Consider the following 23770-nt stretch of genomic DNA (forward strand, 5'->3'; position numbering starts at 1 on the left):
CGTGGATCACCATCTCTCTATCCTCTGAACTTCCGTTTCTGACAGTCCTGCTCTTGCTGCTTCTGTGGCCGCGCCTATGCGGAATGAGTGTGTCCCGTAATCTTTGGGGTGGTTCCCTGCCGATGTTATGCATTAATTAAATATAGCTTGGAACTGGTATCTTGATAATGGCGTCCCATCAATGTGTGATAGGAACAAATTACTTTGTGATCTGATGGTTAGATATGGTTTTACTATTGTTACCCGACTCAGTGTACCGTTTGTGGGTTGTAGAAGTACCCAAGTGCCCCTGCCCGCTGGAACCATTTTCGATTTGTGTATGCGTAGACGTATTGCATTATTGCCTATGACTACGTCCTGGTGTAATAAGCCTCCACTGGTGCTAATTTTGGATTGAGGGACAAATTCGCTTATGCATAGCGCCCCGAAGAAGGCGATCACAAATGCAGTAGACAGTAGTGTTGCTTCAAATTGTGAGTGTCATGTTAATGGTGTTAGGGATATGATGTGAGAAATCAGTTTTAGTGACACGGGACGGGACGTCTACACTCCTGACTTGGCTGACCCCTTTTCCACCCTTTTATGGATTGTCTGATGATGAATCTTTGTCACATCTCCCCAATTCAGTAGTTGGAAGTGAAATGCTACTCCGGTCAGACACCGCTGCGCTGACGCCCCTGATATGCCCCTCATCATTAGCTGGTGGAGAAATTCTATGGTGACTTGTGATCTGGCTTGTTCACATTGGTCAACCCGTCTGCCTGCTACTAGTCGTGTCCACTCTTCCCATGCCTTACCGTATGCTTGCCACGTCGACGGGGCAACTGACGCTCTGATTAATGGCATCAACTATTCGCCACTAGATCCCATAGGGAAGGTGGGCAACTGTTGTCCCGATGGGTGGGCATTGTGGAAGAGCTCTGTGAAAATCTGCCAATTGAATTGTTATAAAGCGTTAGCAGCAGCTTTAGACCACTCAGCATAGTGGCTAGCGCGGACCCATACATTGTGTTTTAGGCACAGGAATGCTAGCCTGGGTAGTAGGCCTAGCACTGGGAGAGACAATGATGCCATCTTATTAATGCAGTGCGCTAAGGTGGTGTTTTTTGTTATGAAGCGTATATTTTTGTAAGCCAGGAGCGCGCCCCATATTTCTATTGCTACCACTATTGGGAAGAAAAATTATTTTCAGGGCTAGATGCAGCGAAAAATTATTATTAATTGAAAAGCTGGTGGAGCTTGGTATAGATGGCCTAATACAATGAGACCCACACACTGCTTGAAGGCCAAATATTTTTTCAGAGTTAGATGCAGAAAAAAATTATATTCAGTTTGCAACCTGATGGAGGTCAGTATAGATGGACTAATAGAACAAGTCCCACACACTGCTAGAAGGCCAAATATTTTTTCAGAGGTAGATGCAGACAAAAAATTATTTTGAATTTGCAACCTGATGGAGGTCAGTATAGATGACTAATAGAACAAGTCCCACACACTGCTAGAAGGCCAAATATTTTTTCAGTGCTAGATGCAGACAAAAAATTATTTTGAATTTGCAACCTGATGGAGGTCAGTATAGATGACTAATAGAACAAGTCCCACACACTGCTAGAAGGCCAAATATTTTTTCAGAGGTAGATGCAGAAAAAAATTATATTCAGTTTGCAACCTTATGGAGGTCAGTATAGATGGACTAATAGAACAAGTCCCACACACAGCTAGAAGCCCAAATATTTTTTCAGAGGTAGATGCAGAAAAAAATTAAATTCAGTTTGCAACCTGATGGAGGTCTGTATAGATGGATTAATAGAACAAGTCCCACACACAGCTAGAAGCCCAATATTTTTTCAGAGGTAGATGCAGAAAAAAATATATTCAATTTGCAACCTGATGGAGGTCAGTATAGATGGACTAATAGAACAAGTCCCACACACTGCTAGAAGGCCAAACATTTTTTCAGAGCTAGATGCAGAAAAATATTATATTCAGTTTGCAACATGATGGAGGTCAGTATAGATGGACTAATAGAACAAGTCCCACACACAGCTAGAAGGCCAAATATTTTTTCAGAGGTAGATGCAGAAAAAAATTATATTCAGTTTGCAACCTTATGGAGGTCAGTATAGATGGACTAATAGAACAAGTCCCACACACAGCTAGAAGCCCAAATATTTTTTCAGAGGTAGATGCAGAAAAAAATTATATTCAGTTTGCAACCTGATGGAGGTCAGTATAGATGGACTAATAGAACAAGTCCCACACACTGCTAGAAGGCCAAACATTTTTTCAGAGCTAGATGCAGAAAAATATTATATTCAATTTGCAACCTGATGGAGGTCTGTATAGATGGATTAATAGAACAAGTCCCACACACAGCTAGAAGCCCAATATTTTTTCAGAGGTAGATGCAGAAAAAAATATATTCAGTTTGCAACCTGATGGAGGTCTGTATAGATGGATTAATAGAACAAGTCCCACACACAGCTAGAAACCCAATATTTTTTCAGAGGTAGATGCAGAAAAAAATATATTCAGTTTGCAACCTGATGGAGGTCTGTATAGATGGATTAATAGAACAAGTCCCACACACAGCTAGAAGCCCAATATTTTTTCAGAGGTAGATGCAGAAAAAAATATATTCAGTTTGCAACCCGATGGAGGTCAGTATAGATGGACTAATAGAACAAGTCCCACACACAGCTAGAAGCCCAATATTTTTTCAGAGGTAGATGCAGAAAAAAATATATTCAGTTTGCAACCTGATGGAGGTCTGTATAGATGGATTAATAGAACAAGTCCCACACACAGCTAGAAGCCCAATATTTTTTCAGAGGCAGATGCAGAAAAAAATATATTCAGTTTGCAACCTGATGGAGGTCCGTATAGATGGATTAATAGAACAAGTCCCACACACAGCTAGAAGCCCAATACTTTTTCAGAGCTAGATGCAGAAAAAAATTATATTCAATTTGCAACCTGATGGAGGTCAGTATAGATGGACTAATAGAATGATGCTATGCCCAAAAGATTTTACTTCACTAGGTGCAGTAAAAAAATTGGTATTCTATACACAGGTGGTATATCTTGCAACACAGATAGGCTACTCCACTGACTAACACACTCTGCAATAGGCCAAAAAGGATTAGCTTTGCTAGATTCAGCCAAATGCTGTGAAAAAAACTTGCACAGCACTGGCACAGACCTGCCTGGCAAAAACTGATAGGAACTGATGTAACCTAATCCTGAAAAGGACTCCAATTACAATTAGTCTTTACTCCCACAATCTATCTATTTAAGAGCACAGACCTGCCTGATAAAAGTCGTAGGAAATGCTGTAACCTAGTCCTTAAAAGGACTGCAATCACAACTATTCCCTACTCCCAAGCTATCTGTAGATTTGTGCGAAAATTGGCTTGAAATTAACAAGGTATAGCACACACAGCAACAGCGGTGCCGTCTAACACGCAGCTGCAGCAGTGAGAAAATGGTGGCGACGGGGAAAATGGCTTGGTCTTATAGGGCAAGGACATGTGACATACACTGCCAATGACACATGCCCTTGCTTGTGTGAAAAAAAGCACTTCGCTCCGTGTGTGCGCTGCTGATAGGCTGACAGATTGCACCTCCCCACTGCAAATGCGGGAAAGAGAAAAAAAAATGGAGATCTTCATTGTTCCTGCAGAGATCCATTCCCTGCCCCTCCCCCCACCCCGCTGTACACTCAAACTGCGTATTAACATTAATTTTCATCATTACTGAGAAAAAATCCAGTTATGATTTTGGTGCACGAACAGTTATCGAACATAACCTCGAACAGCTGAATTTTTCTCAAATTGTTTGTGTTCGCCGAACGGCTCGAACACCGCCCAAAACAGCTCTAATTTGAGATTGGCGAACAGTTCGAGAAGAACAACACTCATCTCTAGACACAACGCCCCACTCAGAGCCGCTGAGCTCACTGATCGGCTGCAGCGCTGTCGACGGAACGTCAGCTTCACGGCCAATACCACAGGCCGGGAGCAGAGGCGAGACTCACCGGTAGACCCGGGTAGGGTGAGCAGAGCGCGGTTAGTTGCTTTCTAATGGCCTGCAGCCGGGGATTAACTTTTAATGAAAGGGAACAATCCCTTTGACTGTCTGCAGCGCGCCACACCTAGGAAGTGCACTCTCACACACAAGCCAGCATGCACACGTGCTCGCACGTGACAACACCCCCTATCTGCCCCTACAACCTCTCCGTCACCATGCGTCAGAATCTCCAGCCTGTTTTATGATTTCAGGGCCCTAGCAGGAATCACCCACCCCTCCCCAATTCCTTCCTTGCCTTCCTTGCACTGAGGTTAGCTCTTTGTCAGCCATCTGGCTTGGTTACACAAGCTTCTTTGCAGAGAAACATGTTACTTCTGCTGGCCCTCGCTAGGCGGCCGGCATCCAAAACCTTCCCTGGGCACCTGCTGAAAGCCTGGCCCCTTCACGGCCCCGGGTGCTTTTAACGCCATAATTTCCACACGTCGAGCTGCGGAGTCAATAAGCACTCCTAGCCGTGGTAAGGAGCTCGGTGTCAGGCCTGCGTGAAGGCAGCAGGGTAGCGTACTTAGCTGCCAACTGGCTCAGAGGCCTTGGGGCTTCCATCATCTAAATTACTTAAGGTCGGTGTCCGGCAAGGCGCCGTTCCATGCTAGCAGAGCTGGGCAGTAGGGCAAAACGTCATCAAAATGGTCTACAGCACCCGGTGATCCCAGGAGGTCTCCCATCCAAGTACTGTCCGAATCCTGCCCTGCTTTGATTTTGAGATCAGACGAGATCGGGCGTATCCAAGGTGGTATGGCCAGTAGACGCTGCTCGATCCATCGCCCGGCCAGCCTTTCTCAGGATCGCTTGGTGGCGAGCAATCTGGCTGTGACGGGGCGGGCTCCGAAGGGTCCATGCAAAGGCTGTGCCGTCCCTACAGGTGTGGTTTGTTTAGCAGTGATTCACGCGCCGCATCAGGTGTCTTCAAAAATGTCTCGGCGCAGGGTCTCCTGCAGGCTAAACCCTTCATCGCGGTAATGTGACAGAAAGAGCAAGCTGGACCCGTAACTTGGGGACGGAACGAGACGTCCAGGGGTGAATGAAGGAAGAGGGTGAGATGGTTGCCAGTGACTTTGAGCTGCTCTTCAGGGGGGAGGGTCGTGTTGCCTGCAAAGGTCTTCTGCTTGAGGTTACCGGTGGTTGCTTCTAGCCTCCCGGGAGACGCTGATCCTGGTGAAAAGGAGCCTAGTATTAAAAGTAAAGAAGCAACAATGCTGGAGGCCCACGGTGATCAGAAGGATGCTGGTATTTTGCAGAGATGAAATAGCGCAAGAGAGAAAGCAAATGAAAAAAAGAAAAGAGAATGAATGTGTGCACTTGTGAAAGGGAATAGAAAAAAGGCACAGAAAGAGTGCCCCCTGCTGGTGGAAGGAAAGAAAAAGCAAAAGCCTACAGCACCTGGTAGTCCCAGGTGGTCTTCCTTCCAAGTACTAACCAGTCCCAACACTGCTTAGCTTCCGAGATCAGACGAGATCAGGCATGTTCAGGGTGGTGTGGCCGTAGGCAGAGACAAGCCTCTCACTTGCTGCTTTTCTACTTTGAAGTCTGGCTGCCGGCTGCCCTTTCCAGTGCTCAGCAAGACCAGGTCCTTTTGTGCTTTCTCCTCGCTTCAATTTTTTTACTGGCTTCCTTAAAAGGTCTTGTAGACACAACGCCCCACTCAGAGCCGCTGAGCTCACTGATCGGCTGCAGCGCTGTCGACGGAACTTCTGCTTCACGGCCAATGCCACAGGCCGAGAGCAGAGGCGAGACTCACCGGTAGACCCGGGTAGGGTGAGTAGAGCGCGGTTAGTTGCTTTCTAATAGCCTGCAGCCGGGGATTAACTTTTAATGAAAGGGAACAATTCCTTTGACTGTCTGCAGCGCGCCACACCTAGGAAGCGCACTCTCACACACAAGCCAGCATGCACACGTGCTCGCACGTGACAACACCCCCTATCTGCCCCTACATCCTCTCCGTCACCATGCGTCAGACTCTCCTGCCTGTTTTATGATTTCAGGGCCCTAGCAGGAATTACCCCCCCCCTCCCCAATTCCTTCCGCACCTTCCTTGCCTTCCTTGCACTGACGTTAGCTCTTTGTCAGCCGTCTGGCTTGGTTACACAAGCGTCTTTGCAGAGAAACATGTTACTTCTGCTGGCCCTCGCTAGGCGGCCGGCATCCAAAACCTTCCCTGGGCACCTGCTGAAAGCCTGGCCCCTTCACGGCCCCGGGTGCTTTTCACGCCATCATTTCCACACGGCGAGCTGCGGAGTCAATAAGCACTCCTAGCCGTGGCAAGGAGCTCGGTGTCAAGCCTGCGTGAAGGCGGCGGGGTAGCGTACTTAGCTGCCAACTGGCTCAGAGACCTTGGGGCTTCCATCATCTAAGTTACTTAAGGTTGGTGTCCGGCAAGGCGCCGTTCCATGCTAGCCGAACTGGGCTGTAGGGCAAAACGTCATCAAAATGGTCTACAGCACCCGGTGTTCCCAGGAAGTCTCCAATCCAAGTACTGTCCAAGCCCAGCCCTGCTTTGCTTTCGAGATCAGATGAGATCGGGCGTATCCAAGGTGGTATGGCCAGTAGACGCTGCTCGATCCATCGCCCGGCCAGCCTTTCTCAGGATCGCTTGGTGGCGAGCAATCTGGCCGTGACGGGGCGGGCTCCGAAGGGTCCATGCAAAGGCTGTGCCGTCCCTACAGGTGTGGTTTGTTTAGCAGTGATTCACCCGCTGCATCAGGTGTCTTCAAAAATGTCTCGGCGCAGGGTCTCCTGCAGGCTAAACCCTTCATCGCGGTAATGTGACAGAAAGAGCAAGCTGGACCCGTAACGTGGGGGCGGAGCGAGACGTCCAGGGGTGAATGAAGGAAGAGGGTGAATGGTTGCCAGTGACTTTGAGCTGCTCTTCAGGGGGGAGGGTCGTGTTTCCTGCAAAGGTCTTCTGCTTGGGGTTACCGGTGGTTGCCTCCAGCCACACGGGAGACGCTGGTCCTGGTGAAAAGGAGCCTAGTATTAAAAGTAAAGAAGCAACACTGCTGGAGGCCCACGGTGATCAGAAGGATGCTAGTATTTTGCAGAGATGAAATAGCGCAAGAGAGAAAGCAAATGAAAAAAAGAAAAGAGAATGAATGTGTGCACTTGTGAAAGGGAATGGAAAAAAGGCATAGAAGAGAGTGCCCCCTGCTGGTGGAAGGAAAGAAAAAGCAAAAGCCTACAGCACCTGGTATTCCCAGGCGGTCTCCCATCCAAGTACTAACCAATTTTTTTGCTGGCTTCCTTAAAAGGTCTTGTAGACAGAACGCCCCACTCAGAGCCGCTGAGCTCACTGATCGGCTGCAGCGCTCTCGACGGAACGTCAGCTTCACGGCCAATGCCACAGGCCGGTAGCAGAGGCAAGACTCACCGGTAGACCCGGGTAGGTTGAGTAGAGCGCGGTTAGTTGCTTTCTAATAGCCTGCAGCCGGGGATTAACTTTTAATGAAAGGGAACAATCCCTTTGACTGTCTGCAGCGCGCCACACCTAGGAAGCGCACTCTCACACACAAGCCAGCATGCACACGTGCTCGCACGTGACAACACCCCCAATCTGCCCCTACAACCTCTCCGTCACCATGCGTCAGACTCTCCTGCCTGTTTTATGATTTCAGGGCCCTAGCAGGAATCACCACCCCCTCCCCAAGTCCTTCTGCACCTTCCTTACCTTCCTTGCCTTCCTTGCCTTCCTTGCCTTCCTTGCACTGAGGTTAGCTCTTTGGCAGCCATCTGGCTTGGTTACACAAGCTTCTTTGCAGAGAAACATGTTACTTCTGCTGGCCCTCGCTAGGCGGCCGGCATCCAAAACCTTCCCTGGGCACCTGCTGAAAGTCTGGCTTCTTCACGGCCCCGGGTGCTTTTAACGCCATCATTTCCACACGGCGAGCTGCGGAGTCAATAAGCACTCCTAGCCGTGGTAAGGAGCTCGGTGTCAGGCCTGCGTGAAGGGCGGCGGGGTAGCGTACTTAGCTGCCAACTGGCTCAGAGGCCTTTTGGCTTCCATCATCTAAGTTACTTAAGGTCGGTGTCCGGCAAGGCACCGTTCCATGCTAGCCGAGCTGGGCAGTAGGGCAAAACGTCATCAAAATGGTCTACAGCACCCGGTGTTCCCAGGTGGTCTCCCATTCAAGTACTGTCTGAGCCCAGCCCTGCTTTGCTTCCGAGATCAGACGAAATCGGGCGTATCCAAGGTGGTATGGCCAGTAGACGCTTCTCGATCCATCGCCCGGCCAGCCTTTCTCAGAATCGCTTGATGGCGAGCAATCTGGCCGTGACGGGGCGGGCTCCGAAGGGTCCATGCAAAGGCTGTGCCGTCCCTACAGGTGTGGTTTGTTTAGCAGTGATTCAACCGCCGCATCAGGTGTCTTCAAAAATGTCTCGGCGCAGGGTCTCCTGCAGGCTAAACCCTTCATCGCGGTAATGTGACAGAAAGAGCAAGCTGGACCCGTAACTTGGGGGCGGAGCGAGACGTCCAGGGGTGAATGAAGGAAGAGGGTGAGATGGTTGCCAGTGACTTTGAGCTGCTCTTCAGGGGGGAGGGTTGTGTTGCCTGCAAAGGTCTTCTGCTTGGGGTTACCGGTGGTCGCCTCCAGCCACGCGGGAGACGCTGGTCCTGGTGAAAAGGAGCCTAGTATTAAAAGTAAATAAGCAACAATGCTGGAGGCCCACGGTGATCAGAAGGATGCTGGTATTTTGCAGAGATGAAATAGCGCAAGAGAGAAAGCAAAGGAAAAAAGAAAAGAGAATGAATGTGTGCACTTGTGAAAGGGAATGGAAAAAAAGGCATAAAAGAGAGTGCCCCCTGCTGGTGGAAGGAAGGAAAAAGCAAAAGCCTACAGCACCTGGCATTCCCAGGCGGTCTCTGTTAAATGGTTAATTATGGAAATTCATTTGGAATGTTAATCGATAATCATTTTTCTGAGTTCTATGCCTCAGCCATCATGTCTAGTTGACATGCGCTATTTTTGTGTGTATTTTTGGTTCACTACCATATGTAGAACAGGTGTCCATACGACTGGCTATAAAAGCCCATGGTACAGAAAGGGGGGGCTCTCTTGCTCTGCCCACCCCACAAGACACAGAATCTTCATGCTGAGAAGCAGATGACATGTAGGCCTGGACACATGCTGGACAAAGACATGATTTACCAGCCAGGATCCAAGGAAAGATGGGTGAATCTCAACAATTTAGCTAATTATGGACAAATGGACAATTACTTTATAACTAATTATTGTATGTACCTGCTGCAATCTGATTCTTTTTAATGGACAATCCAAGAATAAATAGATACATTTTTTTATAAGAATATCGTGATATTGATACTTTGAGAAGTCCTCAGTAGAAAAAAATAATACAGGAAGAGTATTATTTTACAATGGTGAGCCAGCCAGTCCTGTTTTTTTGTTTTTTAAATTAAGTAAGAGAATTTCTTCCGTGAACAAGGGGGGAGTCCTGACGAGCTGAACAACTGTTGTTCACGTGTCAGTAAATTCACTAGTTTGTCACGAGAAGTAGAAAGGACCTACAGACTGAGGAAAGACAGGAAGCAGAGGTACTAACAAGGAACAGAATCACACAGGAAAAGAATCAGACGAACTGAAGACAGGACGTGCTGATAAAGAGAAGCCAAGGAATCTTAAGGTAAGCAAAATATTGATATAATTTCTTCTTTAGCTAAACAAAGTAATATTAATTTCAAAGTTAATGTAAGAGATGACATAGAAGTTTTGTGGCTCAGTTTATACAAAGAATGTGAATTGCAGAATTTACAGTTAACTTCTAAATTGGTAAATAGAGACAAACAGAAATTGAGAAATATTCTACATTTGGTAGATTTTTTTCATAGCCTTGTGTTAGAGATTTCTAAGCAGGAAAATAGTGTAGAAGTTTCAGACGGTGATACTGATTCTGACTGTAATGTGGAAAATGAACAAGAAGTAAGACACGTGTCTATAACTGAAGGTGACCTTGGGTCTGACCAAGAGACGGACATACAGAAACCTGACATGGGAGTAGACATGACTGACATACGAGAAACCGACATACTAGGTGATGTGGGAGGAGACGTGAGTGACGTAGGAGGAACGGACGTACAAGAGCCACTAAAAATATCAGAGAATTCTGGAATTACCCAGGCTCAACTCCAAATTAAAATGAGGAAAAATTTGCTGAAATTATACAAAATCATGCCAAAATATGATGTCAAAATCCATGCCTGTAGAAATTCAGAGACATTTGAGAGCTTCTCTGATAAGTTTGATTTATCCAATGAGGAGAGGAATCAATTATTTAAAATATGGATTCCTGTGACATTGTCCAGACGTTTACATTTAATGCCCTGTGAAAATGACTCTCCTAATGGATGGGAAAATGATTCGGACAGATTAAGATATTTGATTTATTGTGTCACAAAGGATTTTCCCAACATAGAAGATCTGCAGAAACTAAGGATTGGTAGGAAGGAATGTACATATACATTCATGTCCATATTTGAACGGTTGTACAAAGCTCTCATCAAAAATGGAAAAGTACAACATATGATAACAACTTTTGTACAAAAATTCAAATTCCTAAATTCAATTTCCCAAGTCATGGCATCACAAAAAAATTCATTATTTGAATGTGCGCAGATGCTGGATTTTGTTAGAAAACATGAGAATCGTGAAAAGAAAATAAATCAAGCTAAATTTATAAAACCAGGAAAGGTAAAATCTTACCAAAAGCCAATATCAAACTCTCCTAGACTGAGTCATCCCCATAGTGAACTCTATCAAATACGCAGAAGATTTCATATATGTTATAAGCCATATCAGCCAGTGCAAAGATCCATCTCTCCACAGAATGAGTTAATTCTCAGTCAGAACTGTGATTCTCTAAAAAGGAAAATGGCTGAAACTGATGGACAGAGACAGGTGAGACGACCAACTCAGTGACGTCATGGAATGTGGACAGAAGAACAGGCAGTTCTCTGAGGTTTTAAAGGATAGAAAAATGTCTTTCCTAAATAGGGCGTTACTGGGGATATTTGAGAGAGACAGAAGATTTGGTTTAGGGAGTGGCTAAGGAAAAACTGCAATTATATTGTTGTATCAAAATGTAATACAATGTCTCAATATTTAGTTATAATCTTATGCAGTAAAATTGTAGTTACATAGTTTCTAATAGTTCATATATATATATATATATATATATATATATATATATATATATATACACTTGTCTAAGTAGAGATTGCGTATAATTGTATTTATATATACGTTTATAAAATATATTTATATATATTAATTAATAAATTAGAACTTCATATATATAAATTTAAGTAGCAATATTTTGAATTACATTAGAACCATTAGAAACAACCAATATATGTATAAGATATTTAAATAATTCTGTTTCTGTATGAATTTGATATTTAATTTTATTTTCTTATATTTCCTTAGAGTTTTCATTCCAAAGCAGGATTTGATCAAAGAACTCTAAAATGGATTTATTTCTTTATTCACACAGGAAGTGAAAAAATTGCATGATTTTATGTGTATAACATTTTAAAATAATAACAATATATCTAGTTGAACTATAATATATATGTAATAATTATTAATTCTTTTGTGTTGCTAACATTTTCTGTGCATGAAGTGTTCGTGCAAATTAAAGTAGCTTTACAGCATGACGTGTGACAGCTGCGGCCTTTGAACTTTGAGCTAATAGTATAGGATCCCATTCATTCTATTTTCAACTGATGTAACTTAAGACCGGGCAGCCAGTGAAAAAAGAATCTAAGACAAGAGTTTTTTCAAGTGTCTGAAATTCCAGTGACTTACTCTCATATTATATAATATGTACTTGGGGAATATTCAAAGAAATATAAAGATATTCAATTGATATGGCAATGCGCATTAATAAATTGGGATATAACAATTTTGGGTTAAATATATATATATATATCTTAAACTTCATATGTGGAATGTTTGAGTTGAACAGATCTGTGAATGTCAGAGTGAAGGTGACAGATGAGTAAATCAGCAGCTGCTAAGTGTGATTGATGTGACAGAGGCCTCGTATGTTTGTATGTTTGAAAAAAAAAAAATGTTTCTTTATGTGAAGGTACAAAAATATATTTAATTCTGAGGAAATTATAATACATAATTAGGTATTATCTACATATGTATATTTCTATATTTCTTTAATAATTATTATTTCTTGATTTAACTAATAGTGGATAAGGGCAACCACACATCAAAATGGTTTACAAAGCAAATTTATATTTAGAATAATTTTCCACATGATAATATTCTTGAATAACTATAATATTATTTTTAATGGTTACCTAAATAGGTACACACCTCTCTTTAGTCAAATCTATGCTACTCATCGATATGAAATTTATGCACAATATTTCTAGAAGAATAATTATTTTTAATTTGGTTCTGATATATACATAAATTTTATAAAATAATATTTTTGGTATTAAGGGGGAAAATGTGTTTTTGATCCTGATTACATAATCACTTTTGATCAATACTTATTTTCCACACATTTTAATAAAGAAGAAATAAAAATAAGGTACTATGGTATAATTAAGAAGGGTATTACATGCAAAGTTGCATAATTTAATATTTTTTGGTGGTACAAGATTATGACAAATATGAAATCATCCAGATAATGGAGATATAAGGGTATTTTTTATGGAGAATATAATTACTCTGCATTTGTCATTAAAATTTAAAGGCCTTATTTTTATTTTTATTCTTATTCTTATTTTTACTCTTATTTTCATTTTTAAAATTTTATTCTTACTTTATACTTCTTTTTTTTCTATTTTTTCATTTTTTAATTCTCATTTGATTTTATTTGAGTTCAATATCTCAATTGAGAAAACACATTAATATTTAATAAAGTAATGTCTAATACAAGAGTATTGCTTCATTAAATATATATTGCTAAGGAAAAAAATGTTTACATTTTCTGAGTAAACACAACAATTCATTCATTCATTTATTCATTCATTCATTCATTCATACATTCATATATTTATTCATTTTGGTTCAGGAGTATACATTCTTTGATATTATTGGTTTAATAAAGATATAAAAACTTGTTTTTTCAAAATACACTGACACCTATGGGTTGGAAAAGGTAATTACACCTATGACATAAAAATGTTCTATCATATGGAGAACTTGATTGATAATGAATTATTATCTATTATTGTTTATTATTCCAAACATAATTTATTTTAATATTTTGATAATAATTAGATGGATATTACTGATTGCTATGGTACGCTGTGATATTATAGGTTAGGAAAAACTGCCAGATTTGGTATCAGATTAGGGAATGAAGACTTCAATCAAGACATCGCAATTATGAATTCTATCTTAATAAAGACTTTTAATTTTTATAAATCAAAGAGATTCTCAAAAGTTACAAGAAGAAGCAACTGACATCCGGACGTCTCAGAAGGTAACAGGTGTGAATGCTGAGTGTTATCATAGACTGTGTCCATTACATACAATACAATTCACACTACTGATCACCAGGACGGCAGAGGACGATGATCCTATATGTACTGTGTTGTGTTTAAGTTTCATCACGTTCCAGTGGTTTCTTATCACCTGCAACGCTTCAATGAAAGCTGGTGAACAGGTAATACCTGGCATATGTGTCCTGTATATAAAGGATTGAGTACTGGTTATGGTGCTATATAAAGCAGGAAAGTGTCAAGTTAACCCTTGCTTTACTGACCAAAGACGTCACATCTGTTCCAAAAGTGACACGAGACCAGTGCGGACACACGGAAGATTCCAAAGACGATCCAACGTAGGTCCAGGTGACACTGCACAGATATTAAAGCTACATTTCATCCATGGACTTTGTTTTCTTATCAACTGACACACATGATCTTTCTAATAAAGAGTACAGTTTATGGACTGAACAATAATGAACACAATTATGGACTGTACAAAATCTACATGCTGTAATTTATTTCAAAGGAGTTTTCATCTAAAGAGTGTGTTATAAAAGAACCAAGAAGAAGACGAGACGACGACCCGATGACATCAGATGATGACGATTGAACCCGCGATTGCTTCAATTTAGATATAGGGAAGTATAATTATACATATTAAATGAATATTAGTCACGGCTTACCATAACATGAATTCACATCATTATATAGCAATAATCCGATATTGATACTATTATTACTATTATTATTATTATGGAAATTTAATGATATTGCCAAGGAAGAAGGAAAGAAAAAATGATTGATGAATGTATCTTCTTTTGAGAAATTTCAGTTAAAGTCCTTTTATTCTCAAAAAAGGGGGAAATGTTAAATGGTAATTATGGAAATTCATTTGGAATGTTAATCGATAATCATTTTTCTGAGTTCTATGCCTCAGCCATCGTGTCTAGTTGACATGCCCTATTTGTGTGTGTATTTTTGGTTCACTACCATATGTAGAACAGGTGTCCATACGACTGGCTATAAAAGCCCATGGTACAGAAAGGGGGGGCTCTCTTGCTCTGCCCACCCCACAAGACACAGAATCTTCATGCTGAGAAGCAGATGACATGTAGGCCTGGACACATGCTGGACAAAGACATGATTTACCAGCCAGGATCCAAGGAAAGATGGGTGAATCTCAACAATTAAGCTAATTATGGACAAATGGACAATTACTTTATCACTAATTATTGTATGTACCTGCTGCAATCTGATTCTTTTTAATGGACAATCCAAGAATAAATAGATACATTTTTTTATAAGAATATCGTGATATTGATACTTTGAGAAGTCTTCAGTAGAAAAAAATAATACAGGAAGAGTATTATTTTACAGTCTCCCATCCAAGTACTAACCAGGCCTGAACCTGCTTAGCTTCCGAGATCAGATGAGATCGAGCGTGTTCAGGGTGGTGTGGCCGTAGGCAAAGACAAACCTCTCACTTGCTGCTTTTCTACTTTGACGTCTGGCTGCCGGCTGCCCTTTCCAGTGCTCAGCAAGACAAGGTCCTTTTGTGCTTTCCCTTCTCTTCAATTTTTTTGCTGGCTTCCTTAAAAGGTCTTGCAGACAGAAGGCCCCACTCAGAGCCGCTGAGCTCAATGATCGGCTGCAGCGCTGTCGACGGAACATCGGCTTCACGGCCAATGCCACAGGCCGGGAGCAGAGGCGAGACTCACCGGTAGACCCGGGTAGGTTGAGTAGAGCGCGGTTAGTTGCTTTCTAATAGCCTGCAGCCGGGGATTAACTTTTAATGAAAGGGAACAATCCCTTTGACTGTCTGCAGCGCGCCACACCTACGAAGCGCACTCTCACACACAAGCCAGCATGCAAACGTGCTCGCACGTGACAACACCCCCTATCTGCCCCTACAACCTCTCCGTCACCATGCGTCAGACTCTCCTGCCTGTTTTATGATTTCAGGGCCCTAGCAGGAATCACCCCCCCCCCTCCCCAATTCCTTCCTTGCCTTCCTTGCACTGAGGTTAGCTCTTTGTCAGCCGTCTGGCTTGGTTACACATGCTTCTTTGCAGAGAAACATGTTACTTCTGCTGGCCCTCGCTAGGCGGCCGGCATCCAAAACCTTCCCTGGGCACCTGCTGTAAGCCTGGCCCCTTCACGGCAACGGGTGCTTTTAACGCCATCATTTCCACACGGCGAGCTGGGGAGTCAATAGGCACTACTAGCCGTGGCAAGGAGCCCGGTGTCAGGCCTGCGTGGTAGCGTACTTAGCTGTCAACTGGCTCAGGGGCCTTGGGGCTTCCATCATCTAAGTTACTTAAGGTCGGTGTACGGCAAGGCACCGTTCCATGCTAGCCGAGCTGGGCAGTAGGGCAAAACGTCATCAAAATGGTCTACAGCACCCGGTGTTCCCAGGAGGTGTCCCATCCAAGTACTGTCTGAGCCCAGCCCTGCTTTGCTTCCGAAATCAGAAGAGATCGGGCGTATCCAAGGTGGCATGGCCAGTAGACGTTGCTCGATCCATCGCCCGGCCAGCCTTTCTCAGGATCGCTTGATGGCTTGCAATCTGGCCGTGACGGGGCGGGCTCCGAAGGGTCCATGCTAAGGCTGTGCCGTCCCTACAGGTTTGGTTTGTTTAGCAGTGATTCACCCGCCGCATCAGGTGTCTTCAAAAATGTCTCGGCGCAGGGTCTCCTGCAGGCTAAACCCTTCATCGCGGTAATGTGACAGAAAGAGCAAGCTGGACCCGTAGCTTGGGGGCGGAGCGAAACGTCCAGGGGTGAATGAAGGAAGAGGGTGAGATGGTTGCCAGTGACTTTGAGCTGCTCTTCACGGGGGAGGGTAGTGTTGCCTGCAAAAGTCTTCTGCTTGGGGTTACCGGTTGTTGCCTCCAGCCACCCGGGAGACGCTGGTCCTGGTGAAAAGGAGCCTAGTATTAAAAGTAAATAAGCAGCAATGCTGGAGGCCCACGGTGATCAGAAGGATGCTGGTATTTTGCAGAGATGAAATAGCGCAAGAGAGAAAGCAAATGAAAAAAAGAAAAGAGAAAGAATGTGTGCACTTGTGAAAGGGAATGGAAAAAAGGCATAGAAGAGAGTGCCCCCTGCTGGTGGAAGGAAGGAAAAAGCAAAAGCCTACAACACCTGGTATTCCCAGGCAGTCTCCCATCCAAGTACCAACCAAGCCCAACCCTGCTTAGCTTCCAAGATCAGATGAAATCGGGCATGTTTATGGTGGTGTGGCTGCGGGCAGAGACAAGCCTCTCACTTGCTGCTATTCTACTTTGAACTCTGGCTGCCGTATCCCCTTTCCATTGTTTAGCAAGACCAGGTCCTTTTGTGCTTTCCCTTCTCTTCAATTTTTTTGCTGGTTTCCTTAAAAGGTCTTGTAGATAGAACGCCCCACTCAGAGCCGCTGAGCTCACTGATCGGCTGCAGCGCTGTCGACGGAACGTCAGCTTCACGGCCAATGCCACAGGCCGGGAGCAGAGGCGAGACTCACCGGTAGACCCGGGTAGGGTGAGTAGAGCGCGGTTAGTTGCTTTCTAATAGCCTGCAGCCGGGGATTAACTTTTAATGAAAGGGAACAATCCCTTTGACTGTCTGCAGCGCGCCACACCTAGGAAGCGCACTCTCACACACAAGCCAGCATGCACACATGCTCGCACGTGACAACACCCCCTATCTGCCCCTACAACCTCTACGTCACCATGCGTCAGACTCTCCTGCCTGTTTTATGATTTCAGGGCCCTAGCAGGAATCACCCCCCCTCCCCAATTCCTTCCGCACCTTCCTTGCTTTCCTTGCACTGAGGTTAGCTCTTTGGCAGCCGTCTGGCTTGGTTACACAAGCTTCTTTGCAGAGAAACATGTTACTTCTGCTGGCCCTCGCTAGGCGGCCGGCATCCAATACCTTCCATGGGCACCTGCTGAAAGCCTGGCCCCTTCACGGCCCCGGGTGCTTTTAACACCATCATTTCCACACGGCGAGCTGCGGAGTCAATAAGCACTCCTAGCCGTGGCAAGGAGCTCGGTGTCAGGCCTGCGTGAAGGCTGCGGGGTAGCGTACTTAGCTGCCAACTGGCTCAGAGGCCTTGGGGCTTCCATCATCTAAGTTACTTAAGGTCGGTGTCCGGCAAGGCGCCGTTCCTTGCTAGCCGAGCTGGGCAGTAGGGCAAAACGTCATCAAAATGGTCTACAGCACCCGGTGTTCCCAGGAGATCTCCCATCCAAGTACTGTCTGAGCCCAGCCCTGCTTTGCTTCCGAGATCAGACAAGATCGGGCGTATCCAAGGTGGTATGGCCAGTAGACGCTGCTCGATCCATCGCCCGGCCAGCCTTTCTCAGGATCGCTTGGTGGCGAGCAATCTGGCCGTGACGGGGGTGGGCTCCGAAGGGTCCATGCAAAGGCTGTGCCGTCCCTACAGGTGTGGTTTGTTTAGCAGTGATTCACCCGCCGCATCAGGTGTCTTCAAAAATGTCTCTGCGCAGGGTCTCCTGCAGGCTAAACCCTTCATCGCGGTAATGTGACAGAAAGAGCAAGCTGGACCCGTAACTTGGGGGCGGAGCGAGACGTCCAGGGGTGAATGAAGGAAGAGGGTGAGATGGTTGCCAGTGACTTTGAGCTGCTCTTCAGGGGGGAGGGTCGTGTTGCCTGCAAAGGTCTTCTGCTTGGGGTTACCGGTGGTTGCCTCCAGCAACCCGGGAGACGCTGGTCCTGGTGAAAAGGAGCATAGTATTAAAAGTAAATAAGCAACAATGCTGGAGGCCCACGGTGATCAGAAGGATGCTGGTATTTTGCAGAGATGAAATAGCGCAAGAGAGAAAGCAAATGAAAAAAAGAAAAGAGAATGAATGTGTGCACTTGTGAAAGGGAATGGAAAAAAGGCATAGAAGAGAGTGCCCCCTGCTGGTGGAAGGAAGGAAAAAGCAAAAGCCTACAGCACCTGGCATTCCCAGGCGGTCTCTGTTAAATGGTTAATTATGGAAATTCATTTGGAATGTTAATCGATAATCATTTTTCTGAGTTCTATGCCTCAGCCATCGTGTCTAGTTGACATGCGCTATTTGTGTGTGTATTTTTGGTTCACTACCATATGTAGAACAGGTGTCCATACGACTGGCTATAAAAGCCCATGGTACAGAAAGGGGGGGCTCTCTTGCTCTGCCCACCCCACAAGACACAGAATCTTCATGCTGAGAATCAGATGACATGTAGGCCTGGACACATGCTGGACAAAGACATGATTTACCAGCCAGGATCCAAGGAAAGATGCGTGAATCTCAACAATTAAGCAAATTATGGACAAATGGACAATTACTTTATAACTAATTATTGTATGTACCTGCTGCAATCTGATTCTTTTTAATGGACAATCCAAGAATAAATAGATACATTTTTTTAAAAGAATATCGTGATATTGATACTTTGAGAAGTCCTCAGTAGAAAAAAATAATACAGGAAGAGTATTATTTTACAATGGTGAGCCAGCCAGTCCTGTTTTTCTGTTTTTTAAATTAAGTAAGTGAATTTCTTCCGTGAACAAGGTTGGAGTCCTGACGAGCTGAACAGCTGTTGTTCACGTGTCAGTAAATTCACTAGTTTGTCACGAGAAGCACAAAGGACCTACAGACTGAGGAAAGACAGGAAGCAGAGGTACTAACAAGGAACAGAATCACACAGGAAAAGAATCAGACGAACTGAAGACAGGACGTGCTGATAAAGAGAAGCCAAGGAACCTTAAGGTAAGCAAAATATGGATATAATTTCTTCTTTTGCTAAACAAAGTAATATTAATTTCAAAGTTAATGTAGGAGATGACATAGAAGTTTTGTGGCTCAGTTTATACAAAGAATGTGAATTGCAGAATTTACAGTTAACTTCTAAATTGGTAAAAAGAGACAAACAGAAATTGAGAAATATTCTGCATTTGGTAGATTTTTTTCATAGTCTTGTGTTAGAGATTTCTAAGCAGGAAAATAGTGTAGAAGTGTCAGACGGTGATACTGATTCTGACTGTAATGTGGAAAATGAACAAGAAGTAAGACACGTGTCTGTAACTGAAGGTGACCTTGGGTCTGACCAAGAGACGGACATACAGAAACCTGACATGGGAGGAGACATGACTGACATACGAGAAACCGACATACTAGGTGATGTGGGAGGAGACGTGAGTGACGTAGGAGGAACGGACGTACAAGAGCCACTAAAAATATCAGAGAATTCTGGAATTACCCAGGCTCAACTCCAAATTAAAATGAGGAAAAATTTGCTGAAATTATACAAAATCATGCCAAAATATGATGTCAAAATCCATGCCTGTAGAAATTCAGAGACATTTGAGAGCTTCTCTGATAAGTTTGATTTATCCAATGAGGAGAGGAATCAATTATTTAAAATATGGATTCCTGTGACATTGTCCAGACGTTTACATTTAATGCTCTGTGAAAATGACTCTCCTAATGGATGGGAAAATGATTCGGACAGATTAAGATATTTGATTTATTGTGTCACAAAGGATTTTCCCAACATAGAAGATCTGCAGAAACTAAGGATTGGTAGGAAGGAATGTACATATACATTCATGTCCATATTTGAACGGTTGTACAAAGCTCTCATCAAAAATGGAAAAGTACAACATATGATAACAACTTTTGTACAAAAATTCAAATTCCTAAATTCAGTTTCCCAAGTTATGGCATCACAAAAAAATTCATTATTTGAATGTCCGCAGATTCTGGATTTTGTTAGAAAACATGAGAATCGTGAAAAGAAAATAAATCAAGCTAAATTTATAAAACCAGGAAAGGTAAAATCTTACCAAAAGCCAATATCAAACTCTCCTAGACTGAGTCATCCCCATAGTGAACTCTATCAAATACGCAGAAGATTTCATATATGTTATAAGCCATATCAGCCAGTGCAAAGATCCATCTCTCCACAGAATGAGTTAATTCTCAGTCAGAACTCTGATTCTCTAAAAAGGAAAATGGCTGAAACTGATGGACAGAGACAGGTGAGACGACCAACTCACAGTGACGTCATGGAATGTGGACAGAAGAACAGGCAGTTCTCTGAGGTTTTGAAGGATAGAAAAATGTCTTTCCTAAATAGGGCGTTCCTGGAGATATTTGAGAGAGACAGAAGATTTGGTTTAGGGAGTGGCTAAGGAAAAACTGTAATTATAATGTTGTATCAAAATGTAATACAATGTCTCAATATTTATTTATAATCTTATACAGTAAAATTGTAGTTACATAGTTTCTAATAGTTCATATATATATATATATATATATATATATATACACTTTTCTAAGTAGAGATTGCGTATAATTGTATTTATATATACGTTTATAAAATATATATATATATTAATTAATAAATTAGAACTTCATATATATAAATTTAAGTAGCAATATTTTGAATTACATTAGAACCAACCAATATATGTATAAGATAATTAAATAATTCTGTTTCTGTATGAATTTGATATTTAATTTTATTTTCTTATATTTCCTTAGAGTTTTCATTCCAAAGCAGGATTTGATCAAAGAAATCTAAAATTGGATTTATTTCTTTATTCACACAGGAAGTGAAAAAATTGCATGATTTTATGTGTATAACATTTTAAAATAATAACAATATATCTAGTTGAACTATAATATATATGTAATAATTATTAATTCTTTTGTGTTGCTAATATTTTCTGTGCATGAAGTGTTCGTGCAAACTAAAGTAGCTTTACAGCATGACGTGTGACAGCTGCGGCCTTTGAACTATGAGCTAATAGTATAGGATCCCATTCATTCTATTTTCAACTGATGTAACTTAAGACCGGGCAGCCAGTGAAAAAAGAATCTAAGACAAGAGTTTTTTCAAGTGTCTGAAATTCCAGTGACTTACTCTCATATTATATAATATGTACTTGGGGAATATTCAAAGAAATATAAAGATATTCAATTGATATGGCAATGCGCATTAATAAATTGGGATACAACAATTTTCGGTTAAATATATATATATATCTAAAACTTCATATGTGGAATGTTTGAGTTGAACAGATCTGTGAATGTGTAGCATCGGCGTCTCTGCCCCGTTCTAGGCAGAGACGCCGTCCCTCTCACCTCCCCGCTCCTGGCGCGGCGTCCTCCAGCGCTTCTCTCCCCGCTGCTTCCGGCACGCGCTCCTACCCCGGCAGTGTGCTTAGGGCGCGCGCGCGCTCCCCCTCTCTTAAAGGGACCGCGCGCCCCGTCCTAAGGCGTCCCCGGCCAATTGCCGGACGACCTCCCATATAAAAGGCACCTCCTCCAAAATGGAGGTGCCCGAGCAATGTTGTAGCACTGTTCACTTCTCTGCTTCAGCCCTCAGGTCTCGTTGCCAGTTACCTGCCAGATACCTGCCAGATTCCTGCCAGTCTGCTGTCTAATTCCTGCCTGATATCCTGCTACCTGCCTGCTAGCCTGAGGTCTGACGGTCTGCCCTCCAACTTCTGTCAGTCTGTCTAAGGACCAGATTGCCCGCTCACCTGGGAGCGCACATCTTCTACCTGCCTGCTTGCCTGAGGTCCGACGGTCTGCCTTCCAACTCCTGTCAGTCTGTCTAAGGACCAGCTTGCCCGCTCACCTGGGAGCGCTCATCTGCTGCCTGTCTGCTAGCCTACCAGGAGGCTCTGCCGTCACGTGCTGTGACCACCCGCCTGTCCAGAGACTCCTGCCCGCTCACCTGGGAGCGCTCATCTGCTACCTGTCTGTTGGTCTACCTGGAGGCTCCGCCGTCACATGCTGTGACCACCCGTTTATCCAGAGACTCTCGCCTGCTCACCTGGGAGCTCACGTCTATCATCTGCCGCCACAGGTCGTACCAATCCTTTACCCAGAGACTGCCCCGGTCACTTGCCGTGACCTCCTGCCCGTTCATCCAGAGACTGCCCCGGTCACTTGCCCTGACCTCCTGCCCGTTCATCCAGAGACTGCCCCGGTCACTTGCCGTGACCTCCTGTCCGTTCATTCAGAGACTGTCCCAGTCACCTGCTGTGACTGCCTGCCCGTCTACCCTGGTCGCCACCCGCTCCCTTACAAGGACCGCCCCCTTGTATAGTAGCTCAGAGGTTCCGCCTCCCAGACCCGTTACAGTTTGCTCGGGCCATGGAACCCGGTGGCACCCAAGCTCCCTCGCTCTCGGACCTGTGTCATGAACTGTCCCGTCAGAGGTCCCAACAGGAGTCCATCCTGGGTCACCTGCGGAATGTCAATTCTCGCCTGGACACTCTGACTGCTCTACCTGCAACCACCGCCAGTGCCATGACTCGCAATCCGGCAGCTCCACTGCCCACTAATAACATGGTATCCTACCCCGGACCACGGCTTTCTGCACCTCCCCGTTTCGGAGGCGACTCCGCCCAGGCTCGTGGCTTCATAAATCAGTGCACACTGCACTTTGAACTCCTGTCTCACCAGTTTAACTCCGACCGGGCCAAAATTGCCTTCATCATGTCCCATCTCACCGGGGAGGCCCTGGCCTGGCTAAATCCTCTATGGGAGAGAGGAGACCCCCTGGTGTCCGACTTGCCTGCCTTTCTCACGGCTTTCCGGAAAGTCTTCGACGAACCCGGACGGAAGACCTCATCCGCATCATCTCTGCTACGCCTCCGTCAGGGAAGTCTCACCGTGGGCCAATATGCCATACGGTTCCGTACCCTTGCCTCGGAGCTGGCCTGGGATAATGACGCTCTGGTTTCCGTCATCTGGGAGGGTCTGTCCGGCCGTATTAAAGATGAACTTGCCGGTCGGGACATTCCTACCACTCTCGATGACCTTATAACTCTTGCCACCCGGATTGACCTGCGGTTCCAGGAGCGTGCCAAAGAGGTCACCCGTGAGAGGAGGGTTCCACGTCTAGCTCCTACTTTCCAGAAACCCGTCACTCCCTCCGTCTCTCCTCAGCTACACTCTCCTGAGCCTATGCAGGTCGACCAGACCAAGATGGTCGGTTCTCGCCAAGAATCTCGCCGAGCCGAGGGAAGCTGTTTCTATTGTGGCAGTATGAAGCACTTCATCCGTTCCTGCCCTGAAAAACCGGGAAACGCCAGTGTCTAGGACCACTCGAAGAGGTCGTCCTAGACAAAAGTAAGCCCTCTCCGTCTCTGACCTTACCGGTCTCTATTGCTTGGGGAGAGAACCGTCTCTTTGAACTCGCCCATCTGGATTCTGGAGCTGCTGGAAAC

The 23770-nt window shown here is 44.3% G+C and overlaps 7 pseudogenes; all 7 read right to left on the reverse strand.

Annotated features, from left to right (window-relative positions):
- Nucleotides 1-4717: 4717 nt before the first annotated feature.
- On the reverse strand, nucleotides 4718-4837 carry LOC141270239 (5S ribosomal RNA; annotated as a pseudogene).
- Nucleotides 4838-5457: 620 nt separating this feature from the next.
- On the reverse strand, nucleotides 5458-5576 carry LOC141268674 (5S ribosomal RNA; annotated as a pseudogene).
- A 942-nt stretch (nucleotides 5577-6518) lies between these two features.
- LOC141267722 (5S ribosomal RNA) lies at nucleotides 6519-6638 on the reverse strand (annotated as a pseudogene).
- A 1533-nt stretch (nucleotides 6639-8171) lies between these two features.
- Nucleotides 8172-8291, reverse strand: LOC141268092 (5S ribosomal RNA; annotated as a pseudogene).
- A 7648-nt stretch (nucleotides 8292-15939) lies between these two features.
- Nucleotides 15940-16059, reverse strand: LOC141269103 (5S ribosomal RNA; annotated as a pseudogene).
- Nucleotides 16060-16680: 621 nt separating this feature from the next.
- LOC141269446 (5S ribosomal RNA) lies at nucleotides 16681-16799 on the reverse strand (annotated as a pseudogene).
- Nucleotides 16800-17739: 940 nt separating this feature from the next.
- On the reverse strand, nucleotides 17740-17859 carry LOC141268488 (5S ribosomal RNA; annotated as a pseudogene).
- Nucleotides 17860-23770: the final 5911 nt, after the last annotated feature.

Source organism: Phyllobates terribilis, unplaced genomic scaffold (assembly GCF_046119375.1).
Source record: "Phyllobates terribilis strain yellow unplaced genomic scaffold, ASM4611937v1 Scaffold_4__5_contigs__length_816908805, whole genome shotgun sequence".
NCBI classification, from domain to species: domain Eukaryota; kingdom Metazoa; phylum Chordata; class Amphibia; order Anura; family Dendrobatidae; genus Phyllobates; species Phyllobates terribilis.